This window comes from Jaculus jaculus, chromosome 1 (genome assembly GCF_020740685.1).
Source record: "Jaculus jaculus isolate mJacJac1 chromosome 1, mJacJac1.mat.Y.cur, whole genome shotgun sequence".
Taxonomy (NCBI): Eukaryota; Metazoa; Chordata; class Mammalia; order Rodentia; family Dipodidae; genus Jaculus; species Jaculus jaculus.
The window spans coordinates 257,804,570-257,815,353 of NC_059102.1; positions in this window are offsets into that span (position 1 = coordinate 257,804,570).

Consider the following 10,784-nt stretch of genomic DNA (forward strand, 5'->3'; position numbering starts at 1 on the left):
GGGCAGGGAGCAGTGGGAACTTGGGAGAGATGGAGCCAACAGAGTCAGTCCTTCTGAAAAGGAGGCGACTGTGGAGTGGCAGTGCTTGCCAGCCTCTTTGCAGCTTTCCTAGCTTCCTGGAGTGCCCAGAGGAGCCAAGGGCCTGCAAGGGGTTCACACCCTGTGAGCTGCGTACCCGCCATCGGGCCATGGTGTGGAGCCAGACTGAGCCAGGACTATACAGAGGGACCTCCATATTGGTGGGAGTCAGAGAGGGCATGAGTAGGTGGGTAGACATCAGGAGTGCTCCTGGGAAGGGCTAAGAGTGCAGTCTGTGCAGAGAGTTGAGGGAACACTGCAAGTTGACCCTGGAGAGCAGAGAGGGAAGGGACTCCAGGCGAGAAGTATAGCATGTGCAAGACCAGGAGGCTAGCCAGTGGTCAGTGTGAAGAATATCTGGAGCATGGAAAGAAGGACATGATGCGGCATTGGAAGGATCTTCCTTGAGCCAGAAGATCCAAGCAGCAACTGAGGGCGCAGCTGTACCTGGTGACTTGTCTTCAAAACAGAGTCAGGTGCAAGGCCTTGGACTGGGAGGAGCTGGGGCTGTAGAGACGTGGTCACCAGGGCTCCTCAGCCTCACCTGCATAGTCAAAGGCCAGCTTGCTGTTCTAGACGCCCTGTCCTATCACAAGGTAGGATGGAGAGAGGCGTGACAAGTAGTCTGAGAGGAGAGCTGGGGGGTCCCAAGCAAGGCAGAATCAAAGCTGCTTAATCCTCCTATTAGGCCTAAAGAGCGATTCTGCTGGGTTCCTGGCCCCATGCTGCTCCTTCTGAAAGGACCCCTCATCCATGAAGGTGAACCTGGACGTCCTGTCCCCAGCCTGCCTTTTCAGGAGGCTGACTCAGCAGGGGTTCTGGGAGTTGGTGAGGGCCCAGGCTGACACTGTGGTCTACTCCTTTAAGGAGAGAGCGTTGAAGGTCTCGTTTGCACCCATAGCTTTGTTTCCAATCCCAGGAGCCCTTTCCTGCACATGTCCCCACAGAAACACCTGCTGGGCAGGAGAGACTACTTCCTGTCACAGATAGGGTGCTGAATGGAGGCCAGGGTAAGGGGTTCGGAACCTTGCTTGATGGTACACAGCTCAACAGGAGTTGGAGTTTGGGGGATACTGGGGCAGCTCCCCATTCTCATAGGGATGGAGGCCTGCTGCCCAGATCCTGGTATAGGCTCCTGTCCAGCCTGTGAGGGTACGATCTGTCACCAGGAACCTCAGAGCTGCCTCTGCAGGGCATGCTGGAGGAATTTGTCCAGGTGACAGGACAGACTGACACACTAGCAAGGACTTTTTTTTTTTTCCCGAGGTAGGGTCTCACTGTAGCTCAAGCTGACCTGGAATTCACTGTGTGGTCTAAGGGTGGCCTCGAACTCACAGCGAACCTCCTACCTCTACCTCCCAAGTGCTGGGATTCAAGGCAGGCACCACCATGCCCGGCACAATGTTTCTGAATCTCAGTTCTACCTCTTTCTTTCTGCGTGGCTTGGGAAACAATCCCCTGCTCCCAGAGTCCTCATCTATAAATGGAATCACTGGGCTGTCTCTCAGGGTGGAAGGAAGGCTAAATAAACAAATATTCACTGTGCACCTATTGGTTGAAAGGCACTGGGTCATCAAGTAAATGAATGCAAGTTCCCTTGTCTACCTTCCCCCCTAGCTAGGGAGCCCAAAACAGAATGACATAGACACAGTAATTATACGAAGGGGTCAGAAGTGACAGGGTACTAGGAGGCAGCTAGCAGAAGATTGTGGGGGGGGGGTGTGTGGTCCCTTTTGGCCCCTTTAAGACAGTGGGAGCATAGATAAATATCTCCAGGAACAGCATTCTAAGCTGAGGACACAGCACTCTGGGAATGGACTAAGCTTCCTCAATGACAGTTCCACCAGGAAGTGATCAGCTGTGGGACCTCGGGCTGTGTGGACACAGGACACAGGGACCCTATCGCCACCCCTCAAGCTATGTTGTGTTCTTTACATGGTCTCTTTCCTGGAGTCTTTGGGCCCAAGGCTTCCCCCACTATGTCCGGTGACCTCCATCCAGGGCAGGGTCTTAAGCTGGAGGACTCCTCCTCCTAAGTGGGAAGGGTTTTGTGCCCAGTCTCAGAAGCCATCACAAAAGGCCCTTTCACCAGGGGATATTGTATGGGGACCAAGAGGAGACATGGTGCCCTCCTGCTTGCGGGCATAAAGACCCCCTTTCTCCTCTGCCGCACCAGCTCTGGGCTGGCGGGGGCAGCAGCTGGGGGCAGAGAGATTCTGTCCTTCTCTTTGAAAGTATGTGGAGACCAGGGCCAGGCCAGACAATGGAGGTGATTTACAGCCTGTGGGTCTGGGTGGCTGCTGGAGTGGCAGCAAACAGCAGCAGTTTTCAGCTATAGGCAAAACAGCCCTTCACTGGGGTGTGGGGGCCCTGTCTAGTACCCCAGGAGAGGAGAGACCCACAACTTCCCAGCTGTCGAGAGAAGGGGTTACTTGTCTTGGGTCATGTGGACTGGCCTCTTCTGGGTGTCAGCAAGTCTTCTAGCAGAGTTGGCCCGGATGTTGCACCCCACCCTGTGCCAACTCTCTCACTGCAGTGGCAGCCACATCGTGTGCTAGACAGAGTCCTGCCCTTGGAAGAATCAGGCAGGAAGTGGGTAGTAGAGAGGGTTCCACTCAGAAGCTGGGAGAGTCCCTTGGTCAGGAAGTGACCTGAGGTTAAGTTGTCCCAAGGGGAGAGTCTTTATGGGGAGGAGGGAAGACAACATGCCCAGGTGGAGTGCCAAGGCTGGGGGGAGGGCAGGAGACAAACCTGCAGCTGCGGTAGAACCGTGGGCACCCATAGGAGGGTCCTGCAGGGGAGAGATCCAAGGAGCAGGTGGAAGTAGAGTTAGTGAGTGCCTAAGAAAGTGAGGAAGGGTGAGGCCTGGCCAGGACTGAGGACCACCTCAGGACACACCCGGGTTCTGACATCAGCGGGATGGGAGCTGTGGGACCCAGCAAGGGCCTGAGCACCAGGGAAGAAGAGGAGCTGCAGGAAAGTGCGAGGGGCTGGGGAAGGTGCGGGGAGGAAGGGGAGTGTGAAAGCAGTGAGGAAAGGAGAAAGCAAGAGGCCACGGAAGAAAAGATAGCAGGAGGAGACGGGAAATGAGGAGACAGAAAAGCTAGGAGAACCCTGGCCAAGGCTGGTGCTAGTTGAGGAAGAGAAGGAGGCAAGAGAGAAGGATCTGGCTGGACAGTAGCAGGCATTTCCTGACAAACTGTTGAGCAGTCCTACAGGGAAGAGGGCTTCCCAGAGGGCCCCAGGCAGGGGATTACCCACCATGACCCCTCAAAGGGCATGGACTGCATGTTGCCTTTGAGAGCTGACAGCACCTACTGTGAAGGAAAATTCTCTTGCTCTCTGCCTCAGTTTCTCTCTGCAAGACAGAGCTGTGGTTAGTGAGGATGGTGGGCAGGGGCTCTTCAACCTGAGCTGGGCTGGTGAGGTCAATGTGTGACCATTTCCAGGTGGGCCTTGGAGCCTGTAACTTCCCACCCCTGCCTTTATTCCAGAAAAATCAGGAAAAGGTCACTGGGGAAGAGGGGTAGAGGGCAAGAGCTAGCTGGGTGTTTCCAGGGAAAAACTGAACCTTCCATGGAACGGGTGGACAGTTGCCACTACCACTCGTCCCCCACTTCCTGCCCCCCGTGCCCCCCCACCCCTCTATTTTGTCTTCCTTCCCCTACTGGCAGAAGAAGCCCAACAAGTTCACAAACCTGGCTTCCTCCCCAGCTCCACCCTGAGCGCTGGACCTGGGTACCAACAGGTGATGTAAGTGCGTAAGTGTGAGAAAATATGTTTGTAAGAACATGTGTGCACATATACATGCATGTGAGGGTGCATGCGTGTGCATGAGTGTGCTGTATACATGTATAAATGTGGTAGAGTTATGAGTGTGTGGGAGTGTGTGTATGCATGACAGCTTGTGCAAGTGTGTTGTGAACTGTATTCATGCACACACACACACACACACACACACACACACATTGTTACAACTGACAGAGTCCAGGTGTTGGTAAAAACTGGACGGAGGGGTGGAGAGGCTGCTCAGTGGTTATAGCACTTGCCTGCAAAGCCTAACAACCCGGTTTTGATTCCCCACTACCCACATAAAGCCAGTTACACAAAGTGGCTCATGCATCTGCAATTCATTTGCAGTGGCTGGAGGTCCTGGCGTGCCTATTCTCTCCTTCCCTTTCTCTCATTCTCTCTCCCCATCCTTTCTATCTCTTGGCGTGCAAATAAATTAAATTTTAAAAAATGGAAACAAGGGCTGGAGAGATGGCTTAGCAGTTAAGCACTTGCCTGTGAAGCCAAAGGACACCAGTTCAAGGCTCCATTCCCCAGGACCCACATTAGCCAGATGAACAAGGGGGTGCATCCATCTGGAGTTCATTTGCAGTGGCTGAAGACCTGGAACACCCATTCTCTCTCTGTCATGCTCAAATAAATAAATATAAATAAGCAAAAATAAATGGAGGCAACCTGATCATGATCATGGTCATGGATGCCAAGGTTGGGACTGAAGCAGCTGCCTCACAGGGAAGAAGGCCTAAGGTGACCACCTGAGCCTAAGGATTTGTTGGTATTTTGAGCCTGGGGTTGTCTTGTTGAAGATCTTATTTTTTAAAATATTTTTAAAATTTATTTGCAAGCAGAGAGAGAGAAGACACACACACACACACACACACAGAGATAGAGATAGAGAGAGAGAGAGAGAGAGAATATGGGCACACCAGGGCCTCTAGCCACTGCAAACAAACTCCAGATGCATGTGTCACTTTGTGCATCTGGCTTTATATGAGGTAACAGGGAATCAAAATCCCAGTCATTGTCCCTTGCAGGCAAGCGCCTTAACTGCTGAGCAATCTCTCTAGCCTTTTATTTGTTTTTGTTTTTGTTCTTTTGAGACACGAACTTGCTATATTGCTCAGGCTGGTTTTGAACTCCTGGGCTCAAGCTGTCTTCCTGCCTGAGCCTCTTGAGTAGCTGGGGCTACAGATATGCGTCACTACACCCAGCTTGGAGCCTCTGTTTTGTCACCTGAGATATGAGAACAGCACTGGCGCTGCTTCCTGAGGAGGATGTCACAGGGAAGGCAGGACAGGAAGAGCAGGAACATGTCCCTTGACTCCTACTATTGCTCCTATCCTAACCCTCAAGGCAAATACTGTTATTGTCCCTCTGGAGGCTCTGGGGGATAAATTGGCACAGTGCTTGCAAATGGCCCTAGAGTCTGGAACCCAGATCTGACTGACTTCAAGTTATGACACAGTTTCAGGGCATCTTCCCCAACTCAAGGCCACACCAAGACCCCAGGGACTGTCAGAAGTCTCTTGCCTCCTTCCCTCCAGGACTCTGAAACTCAGCTCCTGGCTGCTAGGGAATTCTTCCTCCTCAGTCTAAAGGAGCAGAGGCCCTCACCTGAATATGAGCACTTTGTGCCAACCCAAAGCATCTCCACTTTTGCCTATCTGGCTCAACCTTTGTCATCAGTTTGGGGAGACTGAAGCCCCAGCATAGGGCTCAGGGTTGCAAAACACACGTGCAGAGCTGGGCTTTCAGCTTCCTGTCTGCAGGCCCAGACAGTGGGCTGTCCTTCCTCCCTCCAAACAGACCTAGTTCCCAGGCACTGTCAGCCAGATACTCCTCCCTTCCCCTATTTTCCGTGGGTCCCAAACCCACCAGTTTATTCTTGACCATGAGCACAAGCCACATTTCCCATGCGACCACTATTTCTTAGATCTGCCATTTCCCCATTTATGAAGCAGGCACTTCCCCATTTGTTCAGATCCATCCATCCAAACCTGCTTCACACTGCCCATGGCCATTTCCAAAACACAAGACCTCGTTGCAAACTCAATGGCCCTCTCTTTCCTGCATTTCTTATACTCCACAATAATAGGTAGGAATAAAGTAGATTTTGAAGAATAGGACATTCCTTGAACACTCAGCCCCTTCAAAAGAGTTTACATTCTTCCTGTTGGCCCAGTGCAAGTCAGCTGGCCCAATTTCAAAGGTTGTAATCTCTCAATTGCAGCTGAACAGGCAGCAGTTCACCCACAGATTTTCTTTTTTTTTTTTTTCTGTGCCATATCCCTCTGCTCACACCAGTCCATTTCTACGCAAACCCTGCACAACTTCTCAGGACATGGGCATAACAGCAAGCTTCTGACACAAACTGCTAGCCTAGTCCAGGCAAAGCTCTTTCTCACACTCATATGCCAAACCTCACAGTCCACAGTTCTTCCTGCATTCAGGTCTTTCAACTCTGACCATAAAAGTCCATCAAGCTGTACTTACAGCACTCAAAGGCATCTCTTAGACCAAGATTTTAAATCCTCCCACATTCCTCTTGAGAATTAGTTTCAAAAGGCCAAAGCCACACAGACAGGTGTCTAGCAGCAATGCCACTCTCTGTACCAACATTACTGTTGTAGTCAGGTTCTCATTTCTGGTAGAAATCATCTGACCAAGAGCAGCTTGTGGGAAAAAAGAGGTTTGTTTTGGCTTATAGACTCGAGGGAGAAGCTCCATGATGGCAGGGGAAATGACGGCATGAGCAGAGGGTGGACATCACCCTCTGGTCAACATAAGGTGGACCATATTAAGAGGAGAGTGTGCCAAACACTGGAAAGGGGAAATTGGTTATAACACCCATAAGCCCACCCCCAACAATACACTCCCTCCTGGAGGTGTTAATTCCCAAATCTCCATCAGCTGGGAACCTAGCATTCAGAACACCAAAGTTTATGGGGGACACCTGAATCAAACCACCACACCATAAGTTTGAGCTTTAGAGACCTTGACTTCAAACGAGTACAGCGCAAAAATAAAGGCTATGCTTTGGTCCATAGTATGTATTTGTCCAATAGCATACAGGCTCTCAACAGCCATTGTCCATCTGGCCCATAACAACTAATCCACACTAGGCCAATGGCTATTACTGCTGCCACTTGTCAAAGGTTGTAGTGAGCCATCATTATATCCATCACCAGGACCCGAACAGAGCAGCTTTGCTTTCTGGGCGTGGTGGAGAATGTGGGCTCCTCCAGTGCCCACATGACACACTTATTCTGGAGAGCTCTCAAGTGGTGGGGTACAGAACGTTCCATGGCAGGGGATTTTTTGGTTTCTTTGGTCCCCAGGCTGTCATCCTTCTCTCAACTATTGTGGGTATTGGCCAAGGACTGTGGTGGACCAACACGGCCTCATTCCCTGAACAGGTCTGGCAAGGTTCTCAGTGGTACTGAGGAGAGAGCAGACCTCTACATCCCATAATGTGATGGGTGTCACCCATGCTCTGGAGCTCCTCATGGGGTCCAGTAGAGGACGGTTTCTCTGGATAGAAATTTGCTCCCACCCTTCCCTGCCCCACCTATCTTCCTCTCTTACTGGGATCCTTAAACTCTCAACAAACCACTCGAGCAAGAATTCCAGGTTCTAGCAGGGCGTGGTGATGCACACCTTTAATCCCAGCACTCAGGAGGCAGAGGTAGGAGGATCACCATGAGTTTGAGGCCACCCTGAGACTCCAGTGAATTCCGGTTCAGCCTGGGCTAGAGTGAGACCCTACCTCAAAAAAACAAAAACAAAACAAAAAATAAGATTTTCAGGTTCTGCTTCTGGGAGAATATGCCCAGGATGCCCACAACATTCACCTAGAATGCTATCAGGACAAGGTGAGGGTGTGGCCCAGGCCTGGGAACACAGGAAGTCCTCTCAGAAGTGATTGGTGAATGGGGGTCTTGAAGATTGAATAAGAACTGTTTAGCTGTACTGTTTCTGCTCTAAGTCTTGACTGATTTAATTCCTGTTGGGGCGGGCGGCGGGTGGGGGGGGGGCATGTTAGACAAAAAGTGTCACAAGCAAAGGCCCTGGGTCAGGAAAGGGCAAGCAGATTCTAAGAAGGGAGTGAGCCTGCAGCTGGAGAGCAAGGCTAGGGGAGGGAGGCAGGAAGTGAGATGAGAAAGGAAGCTGGGGTCAGGGCAGAGTCCCTGTCACAGTTCTGTGAGCCAGGGTCTGGGAGGCCAGGCCTGTCTTGCATGCACACACATGGCCTCTGTTGGACTGTTATATTCAAGCAAAGACTCACAATCATCACTCCTTCCCTGGCAAGTAAAATGACAGCCATTTATTGTTCCTGCCCTGGGCCAAGCCCAAGCTGGGGCCATCCTATGTGGGCAGAGCCTAGAGGCTCCATTGGCTGGGCCCGAGTACAGTAGAACTCTCTGGGGAAGGAGTCATTGTGGCCCATAAATAGGTTAGGCGGTCAGGAAGCAGGAAATCCTGGAACACAATGAAGCCTGGTGTGCAGGGGTTTCCTCCAGGCCCGGGACCAGCCTGAGGATGCGTCTGGGCCCAAAAGCCTTATTGAAGCAACACTCCCTGATTGCTGACCACAGAAGCCCACTCTCCCCACAGCCCTCAGACACTCAGGGTCCAACCTCACTCGCCCTGAGGGCAGCTTGGAGTGGTCAGGAGAAATCAGGACGGGCAGTAGAATGCCAGGAGGATAGTAGCTGTTGGTGGGCTCCCAGCTGAGCCCTGGCACCAGGCAATGGTGGAAGCTGCCGGGGCAGTCGGGCTGGGCTGGGAAAGGGGGTGGCTGTCTCCAGGACCATTGGATACATCTGCCAGACCCTCCAACACCTCTGCTTTGGGCTTCCCAAGGGGCCTAATAAGCAACAGGGTTACGACCTGTACCCCAACCATGGATATAGGATGTGAACCTTCATTAGAGGACTAGGCAGTCTGAAAATGCATGTTCCAGAAGAATCTTATTTAATAAGAAAAACAAATAACAAAACCTCACATTGTTAAAGATCCCAATGCTAACAATGTATGTAGACATAGTGGTGTGAACTAAGTGTTACCACACAGACTAGCCAGATAGGGGACCACAAAACATCAGTTTCATAAGATTGCCAGGGACTTTGATTTTCTGTTTTTCTACAGGGAACTTTGTAATCATTAAAAACAAAACCATCCAAATCCTAAAATAATATTTTTGGGAGATAGGGAGGAGGAGTTCTGAGGTAGGGTCTCACTCTAGTCCAGTCTGACCTGAAGCTCACTTTGCAGTCTCAGGCTGTCCTCGAACTCTCAGTGATCCTCCCACCTCTGCCTCCTGAGTGCTGGCATCGAAAGCATGTGCCATGTGCCACCACGCTTGGCTCAATACCAGTATTTTTCTTTGTCTTTTCTTTCTTTCTCTCTCTCTCTCTCTCTCTCTCTCTTTCTTTTTTTTAGATTTTCAAGGTAGGGTCTCACTCTAGTGCAGGCTGACCTGGAATTCACTATGGAGTCTCAGGGTGGCCTCGAACTCACAGCAATCCTTCTACCTCTGTCTCCCCAGTGCTGGGATTAAAGGCGTGCGCCACCACGCCCAACTTTTTTCTTTTCTTTTTAAAGGACAGTGTTTATCATGAGCTTTTAAGTAAGTGAGAAAATATTGGTAGAATGCGGTGGGGAAAACAGAATACCAACGTATGTACATTATATGTAAAGGATGAGATCCCAGGGCAGGAGGGACAGGAAGGAAGTGCTGATGTCACACGGTCCTGCTCACCTGCAGCACAGGGCGCTCCCCACACCACGGACACCAAGCAGCACTCATAGACATCTTTGGCAAGTCCATGTGCACAAGGCAAGGCAGAGTCTGATTGTAAGTTGCACTTGAGCATTGCACTAAGCCTGTTTTCCCAACACTAGGACGAAAGAATTTTATTATCTGGGAAAGGAGAAAGAATTATACAGTGAACATTGCCAGCCCACCACATAGGCTCCATTAATGTTTCACTAGATTTCCTTTAGCATGCATATACACATCTATTAAGGCTTATTTTTTTTTTTCCAGGTAGGGTCTTACTCTAGCCTAGGCTGACCTGGAAGTCATTCTGCAGTCCCAGGCTGGCCTCAGCCTCACAGCAGTCCTCCTATCTCTGCCCCTCTAGTGCTGAGATTAAAGGTCTGTGCCACCACGCCCAAATTTTAAGTCCTATTTTTTTTTGTACATTTCAAAGTAAGTTGCAGACTTCTGTACACTATACCCCTAAATAGCAGCTCACCTCATTAACCTGAGGTCAATATTGGTTTGTTTTTGTCTCCTCCTGGGTAACCTTATATAGAGTAATACGATAATTGTAAATGCCTCGTTTGATTAGTTATGATAAATGAATATGCCTATGTACCCCGGTCTCCTACTATGGTCTAGAACCCTCCCCACCCCCGAAAACTCCCTCCTGTTCCTGCCAATCTCTATACTCCCAGCCCCAGAGGCTGACGCAGGTTAACTTCACCATCTGGAATTTCTTATGAGATCACATCGTTTGCATACGATTATGTTTAGTTCCTTTTTCCTTTTCTTTTTTATTTTTTGAAGTGGGGACTCATTCTAGCCCAAGTTGACCTTGAACTCACAGCAATCCTCTTACCTCTGCCTTCCAAGTGCTGGGATTAAAGATGTGTCACCACACCCAGCAACTTGACTTCTTTCATTCACCACAATATTTGTGACATTGCAACAGTCAGCTAGTTTTTGTTGTTGAATAGTGTTCCGTTACCTGGGTACACAGCTTGTGGGTCCTGTTGATGATCACCTGCGCTGTCTGTGTTTTTCTTATGAACACAGTTCCTGTGAATGCTCCTGGACGAGTACTGTTGTGAGTTCACGCTTTTATTTCTTTTTCCTTTTTTAGATTTCATTTTTATGGGTGAGAGAG